The following is a 9,551-nucleotide window of genomic DNA, read 5'->3' as shown; positions in this document are numbered from 1 at the left end:
CCTTCAAACTTCATGTGGTCTTCAGATTAGTTCAAGAAGAGTGCTAGAAAGCCTTAAGGAATGGGTTTCCATGGCCGAACAACAGCACCCAAGCCGTACATCACCAAGTGCAATGCAAAGCATTGGCTGCAGTGGTGTAAACCATGCTGCTGATGGAGTCTAGAGTAGTGGCGACATGTTCTCTGGAGTGACGAATCATGCTTCCCCATCTGGCAATCGGATGTATGCATCTGGGTTTGGCGAATTGCCAGGAGAACTGCATTGTGCCAAATGTAAAGTTTGGTGGAAGGGGAATTATCTGTGGGGTTTATCTTTCAGGAGTTGGGCTCAGCCCCTTAGTTCCAGTGGAAGGAAGCCTTACTGCTTCAGCATACCATGACATTTTGGACAATTTCATGTTCCCAACAATGTGGGAACAGTTTGGGGATGAAGCTTTCCTGTTCCAACATGACTGCGCACCAATGCAAGGCCCATAAACACATGGATATGGGAGTCCGGTGTGGAACAACTTGATTGGCCTTCACAGAGATCTGACCTCCGCCCGATAGAAGACCTTAGGGAGGAATTAGAGTGGAGAATGTGAGTCAGGCCTTCTCGTCTCAACAGCAGTGTCTGACTTCACAATGCACTTCTGGAAGAATGGTCAAAAATTTCTCCTGAACACACCCAAACCTTGTGGACAGCCTTCCCAGAAAAGCTGAAGGTGGTATAGCTGCAAAGGGTGAGCTGACATCATAATAAACCCTGTAGATCAAGAAAGTTCATATGTGTGTGGAGCCAGACGTGTGGATATTTTTGGCAGTATAGTGCATCAATACAATGTAGCTTGCCATCACCAGTGTGTGAATGTGTGTGTGAATGGGTGGATGACTGGATATGTAAAGTGCTTTGGGGTCCTTAGGGACTAGTAAAGCGCTATATAAATACAGGCCATTTTACCATCAATACCATCAGTTTGCCTTTACTGGGAGTTTTGCATGAAATTGGTTTCTGTGATGATTTAATTTCAGCTAGATTATGCTTAGTGTGAATCTTTTATTTTCTCACTTGAAAATGTTTTTATTGCTTAATCTACACCAAAAAAGAAGAAAATCCATGCATCCATATTCATGTTTATCCACATATCTCAGCTTTTATTTCTCGCAGTTGTATCCTCAACTGTCTCACTTTCTCTCTCTCACACCATACAAACCATGCAGGGTCAAAGTGGTGCTGTGGGTGTAATTTAAGTGGCAGTGGGCTTATCACAGCCTAAGGTTCAGCTGTGATCACTGGCCCAGAGCAGCACCTGCTCCGCACACCACCTCCCACCTGCTGACAAGAGAAACTATGCTGGCTAATAACTATAGCAGCGGATCTCTGCCTCCTTTTCCATGACTACTTAACCTCTGACATGGCCTTTTAAGTGAAGGTCTGGTATGTGTCTGCCAGCTTCAGCTTGGTAGCCACGCCTTTATGCCATTACCTTAAATAACATGTAGTCCCTTGTCAGCAGCAAGGTAAGAAGCTGCTTTAAACTCATACTCTTGGAAATAATAGTTGAACAATTCCAGTAGCTTTGACCTTACAGTGGATACCATTTTAACATTTTGCTTCCCCCCCCCCCCCCCCTTTGTTTATGTGTGCAATTGTGGAGTTAAAGTAACAAAGGCAACAGAACATTTAATAAAGCTAAAACAATGAGTACCTACTGTGGTATTTCATGTCATAATTTTAATGCTTTGAGCAAATATCTTATACCAGGTCCAGGAGTAAAGGAGCTTGTTTCATGCTTTTTGACCATGCCCTACATTTTTTGTAAATACAAGTAAGAAGGCAAAATTTCATATGTGTTAGCTGTCACACATTGTTTAAACATTTTAGATAAAGCTGTCCATGTTTTACTTTTATTTTTTAGATACTTAATAAATTTGAGTGTGGTCAGAGACCTCACAGAGTAGTGTGCAAAAGTTGTGAGTCACTTCTAATTTTTTTGCTCATTCATATTTTGCTTCCAATGAGCCAGTTTTTGCCGTAAAGTGGACCTCTAAAGTGGTCTTGAGCAGTAGTTCTCCAGGCTTTCTGAAGGTCTTTCAAAGTGTTTTTTTTTTAAAGCTGCTTTCATTTAAGCGTTAAAAGGCACCTAACTCAATAGATAAACCACCGATACATCTACATATAACACATGTCACAAAAACACAAATTTTCTCCCCATTTATTAAGCTAAATGCCAAGGATAACACATAACATGTAGTGAAGAAATGGCAGGCCTAAATTTGAGCCATGTACTGTTCATCAAAACCTTATTACTGTCCCTGAAACTACAAGAAATCTTGTTTAAGACAGTTCATACTGTATTGAAGGATGAACTAATTATACCAAATATCACTTTCAAACTCATTAGAAACTGCTGTCACCTTATATACTGCAATTTCATTTATGTTTGCTCATGTTTCAGCAAGTTGCTTCACCAACTTCCCATTTTCTTAGAAAAATCTAGAGGTGAGAGGTGATTAAAGACTTTTGCACAGCACTGCATTTTATTTATAGTGTGTGGAGTTACATTTCAAGGTGGTCGCTAGTTTAAATCTGGGAACAAGTTCAAGTAACCTTGTGCTCACGCAAGGTCAAAATGTTTGGACGCAGTCTCTCAGTCTCTCAGACTGTGATCTGCTTCCTCTCTATCTGCACCTCAGCAGTATCGGCATCGGTGGAAGGGCAACAGCCCAACCCTACTCATCATGCCCAGTTGTCCAGCAGCTCATTCCCAAATAAGATTCTTTAAGACCAATCCCCACGTCAAGACTGTGTGAGACAGATCTTCTGCAAAGACATAAATACACAAGCATGGGTAAATTATGAGTAAATTGTGTAGATTTGATCACACACTGACACACACAGTCTTATTGACAGACAATTCACAGAGAACTGTGGTATGCTAGGAAGGAAGAGAACTGCCCCCTGAGCAGAGTTCAGTGGCTTTAATCTATAGTGTATTTAGTGTGAACCTAAGGGTCACATGAGAGAAACTGCTAGCAAATGCTGAATTGTGTGTATCTATTTCTAACTATAACAAAATCAAAAGTTTTTTAACTATTCTTAAAATCAAAAATTCTAAAATTCACAGATCTGGTTCATTTTCTCACAGCACAAATTATATATAAAGCAATAAATAACCTGCTTCCTGACAATATTCTAAAAATGTTTTCTAAAAGGGAACGGGGATACAATTTGAGGGGGGAATTAAATTTAAAACATCCTCGTATCCATACAACATTAAAAAGTTTTTGCGTCTCTGTGTGTGGAGTGAAGCTGTGGAACAGACTAAGTAAAGATATGAAGCAATGTCCAAGCATGGCGCAGTTTAAAAAGCGGTTTAAGGATATGGTTTTTACAGGGTACAGGGAAAAGGTAGAGATTTGATAGGGTGTTCTTGTCTAATATTTTCATGTGTGTGCGCATGCACGGGTTTGTTGGTATGGGTATATATGTATGTGTATATGTATGTATGTATATATATATATATATATATATATATGTAATTGTAGGTTGTGTATCCTTCAGGTGTTAATGGGGTTATTGAAAATGTGTATATGTGCGTATGTGTGTATATACGTAGGTATGGATAGATAGAAACATATATGTGTATATATTAAAAAAAAAAAAAAAAAAAAAAAAAAAAAAATTACACATAACATATAATGTAATTACAAGGAGGTATTTCTGTAGTCTATTGATACTAGATAGTGGAAAAGGGGTGGGATTAAATAAGCTTATGCTTCTTCCTGCTCCTTTTTGAACATGGACGTTATTTGGAGTTGTGGTTGCTCGTTTTCCTTTTGTTTGCTTTGTTCATTTGTCTCTTTTAATTCTATTTTTTTTTTTATACTTTTTCAACATGTTCAAAATAAAGATTCAATCAATCAATCAAGAGGGTGAGCCAGAGATGTAAAAAAAAAAAAAAAAAAAAAAGGTAATTTCACACATACTTTCAATTTGCTCACCAAAACATTAGGGAAGTTCACTGCTGAACTTCATGCCCACATCCCAGTATTCCTAAGTGATTCCTAATGAGTGATTCAACTTTTTATTTAGCAAACTAACCATTTTAAACCTTTGTAATAAATACTCCATTAAACTCTTCGTCTTGTCTGTTTTCTATTTTCTATTTCAGTTTTGCATACGCACACACACTTTCTCTCCATCTGCTTCCTTCTTAGGCTTGAGTTCTGTGGAAATGGTGGTGTCATCCTCCTCTCTCAGCCATCGGTTCAGATTTGCCTCTGAGCGCAGCGAGACTTCCTGATTTGTGTGACAAACACAAATGCCTTTAAATTCCCAGAGCTCCGGCTCCTTACCAGCCTCATACCTTGTAATGCATAATTCACATCCGCTCTTGCATCAGGAGAGGGACAGCCACACACGACTTCCCTGGCAGAAAATCCATACCCCTTTGACGTCTTTACTTCAAGTGGGCAATTAGTAGAACCACAGTCTGGATCTATTTTCTCTCATAACTGTAGTTACAGATGAGCATGTACCTTAACAATTCCATGAAATGGCAATGTTGTGTTTTTTTTTTCTTTTTTTTATTCATTCTTTCTTTATTTTTGTGGGCAAAGAAGTAGCAATTATGAATTCATATCTTTGGTGAATGTGCTGACACAGTTAAGAACATGCCCCATCACTGTGGGATAGTGATGGGTTGCATGGCATATGAAATAAAATTACATTTATTGTGTCCATGTCAGTATTTGACTTGTGGTTGAGGGTTGAAAATTTTCACTTCTTGTCTGTAAGGAGAAGGATTTGCACCCTTTAACAAACTTGTGGCAGCTTGTGTTATGGGAGGTGCAAAAGTTTTAAAAGTTTAGATGTTTATTCTTCACCATCATTCAAGAAGATTACAGAGGCATTTTATCAGTTCTTAAACATACAGGTGGAGTTGAGAAGAACTAGACTGAGTGGCCAAACAGAGCATAAAATCTTGCAAATGGATATCATGAACATCCACAACAGAATTCTGGGGCCTAATTTCTAATCACACAAAACTGGTCGTGAGAAGTGGGTATGCTACTTTGAATGAAAAAATTGAGATCTATAAAAAAAAAAGAGAATTTAGGCATCTGTTTGGAAACTGTTAATGGAAAGCATAAACATTTTGGAGATGCACGTGGTGGGGCAGTGAACTGATGCCTGTTCATCAATACAATCTTACAATTAGGGATTGTAAGATTGTGCCAGGGAGTAGGACTCAGGGAGGAACTTGCCTTTACTTGATATTAAACATGAATACGCAGAGTTATTTTAATCTCCATGCTACCAAGCCTAAATGATAACATTTTTTAAGTCATATTTTAGTTTATCATATGGTTTTTGTTTGTAACATAGCAGCAATAAACATGCCTGTGATGCTGGCATTCTGTGATGCTGTGAGCAGACTGCAGTGATTAAATTGCCTGACTGGCTTCTCCACTCACTTCTCCTGGCACATTATACCACCTATGAGGCAGGACCAAGGTGCAAAAGGAGAGGACTTTACAGGGGACTTAATCTAATTTTAAAAAAAGAAAAACATTTTTATTCAATCTCAAACAATGGAACATGTTTTTGGCATCAAAGTCAAATTGAACTTGTCCCCCCACAAAGACATAAAAAGTTTTCACTTTCAGCATTTATGTTTTGTATTTGAAGAATATCCATCCATCCATTGTTTTCCACTCATCCTTGTCAGGGTTTATAGCAATTTACATTCTTTGGACTGTGGAAGGAAGCCGGAGTACCCGCAGAGAACCCACACAAACACGGGGAGAGGAATCGAACTCAGGACCTTCTTGCTGCCCCACTTGAAAAATACATTCTTTAAATCTTTGGAACAGTAGACACTAGTTTTCTTTATCATGGCCGTTAGACTGTCTTAACAGACTTAGTTGTACCTCAGTGGACTGTTACGTTGTGTGATTGAATATGCACATGGACAGTAGAGCCAGGTGTACTGTATGTTATGGTTTAAGTCATTATTCATTGGTGTTAATTTAGAAGACAAAGCATAACAGTAGTTTATCTATCCATCCATCCATCGTGTGTGTGTGTGTGTGTGTGTGTATATATATATATATATATATATATATATATATATATATATATATATATATATATATATATATATATATTAGGGGTGCAACGATACACAAGATTCACGGTTCGGTTCGTTACTTTGGTGTCACGGTTCGATATTTTTTCGATACAAAAAAATGTTCAAGCATTTTTAATTTATTAAAATTATAAATATATATTTTAACTCAAAAGTACAGTTTTTAAATTTAACCCTAACCCTTGTGCGTGTTTTTTATTTTGACAGTGAATGCGCACCTGCGGACCACTTATGTGCAGCCCTGGTTATTTAGCTCATCATATTGCAGCCACAGAAATTCTTTTGTCCATGAAACCATAAAGCTGCACTTTCTTTTTGCCTTATAGTCTGATTTGTCATAACTTCTCCGTTTTGTGGTAAGCTTTTCTTTGGCTGTCACTTCTTCACCCTGACCTGTCTTATTTGGCTCAGCAGAACTGAAATGCTTTTACACATGCACTCACATAAGCTCAGCGATTCTCTGCGCGATCAACCTCTCACATGTTTAAGCTTGCTGCGGGAGATTTCACTTGTCATGTTTGCATAGTAAGCTAACGATTAATAAGACGATGTCAGAGGAATTGGTGCACAAATTATCATCACTCACAGATCAGTGCTGTCGCTCTCTATACACAGTTCGCACGATTGCAAAGTGAAAGCAAAAAAACAAGCGCAAATTCAAACGCGACTTCAATATGTCACATATTGACAGTGGCTCACCGATGCCAATGACATAATTACCCAGCTACATTTCTGAAAGAATGCAAAAGCATTGATATATATTTTTCCTACAATAGCCCGACGGGCAGGGAAGAGATAGATTTTGGTAGCCCGACTGAAAAAATCGCTAGCTCCGGGACGTCGGGCTAGCGATATTGCGAGCCCTGTATCTGATTGAGGAATCACTCATCTTTGGAAAAGAGAGTTTATTACAGAGAAATGGCTCTTTCCAAAATAAAAGCTATACTATCCGCTTCTTCTGGGCTATATTCTCAGCAGCATAAGGAGAATCATGTGCTAACAGCTGTCTAAATGACTCGGCTAAAGTTAGTAGCATGCTTGCTTTTTTTTTGTCTGCTTCCACTTGTCTTTGCACTAGGATGATGTCGGCGTAAATGTGCAGTCATATTCGTTGTGTTCCCACTAGTGCTTTCAGGTTAATCTCGTTGAAATGACCTTAACGCCACAACACGGCAAATCTCCGTTAACGAGCTACCGCCGATCGCTCTGTGCATGGGGCTAGACGGCCAACACGTTAACGAGCTAACTGCGCTAACACACTAGTTCACACCAATGTAATTGAGCATTGCATGGCACATCCAACATACTGTTTTACTTTAGTCCATGACTCGCTTACCTTCAGGGTCATACGTCACATGAAAACCAAAATAATTCCAAACGCCAGATCTGAATGAGAGTGGGGGAGGTCCATGTTAAAAGGAGAGCTTAACTTCTGTCTCGCTAGCTTGCCCTGCGCTCTTCCTTCTGACTATGCTGTCTGTGTTGAGCGCTCAGTGGATCTGCGCTGGACAGTGCAGCCTAGGCGGAGTAGTCTAACACAGATTCACTGAGCGCTCAACACAGACAGCATCGTCAGAAGGAAAATTGATAAAATAAATTACAAATGTTGTATTGTTCGATACATATGCGTACCGAACCGAAAGCACTGTATCGAACGGTTCAATATCGATACGAATATTGCACCCCTAATATATATATATATATATATATATCTATATATCTATCTATATATATATATATCTATCTATATATATATATATATATATATATATACAGATAGACAGATCTGTTTTACTGATGTTTGAGAAGTGGTAGATATCAGGTCAAGGCAATGACAACTATGAATGCCAAGCTTCCCTGCTGAATGCTTGACATACAGTCACTATTTCTCATAAATGTCCGCTGGGTTTACAATTACTTTTACTGCTGCTACTTCTCCTATTACCCTAATAACCATGAAGGACTGAAAAAATGACACTGACTCTTATTTTTGTAACTTTTATGTAAGTGTACCTGAATAGTCACTTTGCTGTTCTTATTAACTGAACATGTTTTCAGCCATTTATATCCAGTTTATTCAAGCTGGAAACATTTTTAACAGCGCCCTGTATCGTGCCAATATATGAGCAAGCTAAGCACCCCATGCTGCGGCCTCGGCCTTCGCTGTAGAACCTGTCTTCCTGCCGGCTCACTTCCATGTTCTGACACCCTGCTGCAGCTGAGCAAGGGCCCGTCTGCTTCTTAATGGTGAAAAACGAGAGCTGTCATGTCGTAATCGTGTAATAACCGTGCACGGTGTCACTTTCAGCAATTAATGGAGACGCTGTGACTGGGCTGCGTAAATCCTGGCTAAGTCATCTGTGGTTGGGTACAGCAGTGGAGGAGAATCAGAGAGGCATGCATTAGTGTGTGTAAGTGTGTTTGTCCCAGCATGTGTCTGTGTAGTTTCAAATGTTTTGGTTTGTGACTGTCAGAAATGGAAGGATTGAAAGGTGATTTTGTAGACCTATGGGTGGTTTCACATTCATGTGGCTGTATGCAAATGTCGCATGAAGAAAGAGAAACAATTTTCAGCTGCAGTGTTTATGCGTCAGACTGTTTTTTGCTGACCTCACTGTGCTGGATGCCTTCACTATGTACTGTGTTATCAGTCAACAAAACGATACAATGTTATCTTTACTGGGAATTATGTTAGATATGTTTGCAATTTTATTACTGTCACTGGCATGCAGGATTTTCTTTTTTTTTATATAGAATTGAGATGTGAACTTGCTCTGCTACTTCTGTAGAAGTTCAGTCTATCTAAATAATGTCATTGCATTAGATTTACATTTTGTGTGTCCTAAAATGTGTTGACTGTTTTATAATGTAAGTTGTTTTTCAAAGTTGTGTCAAAGTCTATCACCAGCCATAGTGATTTAGGATATAAGGCATCCATAAAAAAGGGCTCTAGGTGTGTCTGAGGAAGGGTGTGAAAAGAGGTCAGGGGCGGTCTGAGTTTGTCCAGAAGGCTAGTCTTTATAGAGGCCAGACAGATGAGGTGAGCAGGGCAAGCTGTCACTGAGACCAGAGTTATGACTACAGCAGTCTGCTCCTGCCAAACCCTCTGATTGTTTTAAATTTGTTTGGGTGTGGGCAGTCTCTAACTTTATGAGGTGTTGCAATAGCATTGAGTTTGTGTGTGTGTGTATGTCTGGGTGAATCTATAGATACACCTCAGCCTTTGCAAAAAAAAAAGGTTTAGATTTCATTTATTTATTTTTTGTATATGTTCTCTCCATAAAAACACACCATGCAAGCTTAATCTGAAACGAGAGCCAGCACCTATATCCCTTTCTTGAACCTTAAAATCATGTTAGCTGTTTGAGTTTGTGAGGACCAGTCAGTGCCTCATAATTTGTAAGTAGCCTCGTGGCTT

At 39.1% G+C, this 9,551-nt stretch overlaps 1 long non-coding RNA gene across 1 annotated transcript; it reads right to left on the bottom strand.

Annotated features, from left to right (window-relative positions):
- Nucleotides 1–2,484: 2,484 nt before the first annotated feature.
- LOC309708335 lies at nucleotides 2,485–7,800 on the bottom strand. The gene is made up of 3 exons (XR_014277233.1): nucleotides 7,470–7,800; nucleotides 4,168–4,281; nucleotides 2,485–2,802 (listed from the first exon to the last, which is right to left on the bottom strand). It is a non-coding gene; the product is annotated as an uncharacterized lncRNA (long non-coding RNA).
- Between the last annotated feature and the right edge of the window lie 1,751 nt (nucleotides 7,801–9,551).

Source organism: Aulonocara stuartgranti (assembly GCF_965226115.1).
Source record: "Aulonocara stuartgranti genome assembly, chromosome: 1".
Lineage (NCBI taxonomy): Eukaryota > Metazoa > Chordata > Actinopteri > Cichliformes > Cichlidae > Aulonocara > Aulonocara stuartgranti.
This window is presented reverse-complemented; position numbering and strand designations above follow the sequence as displayed.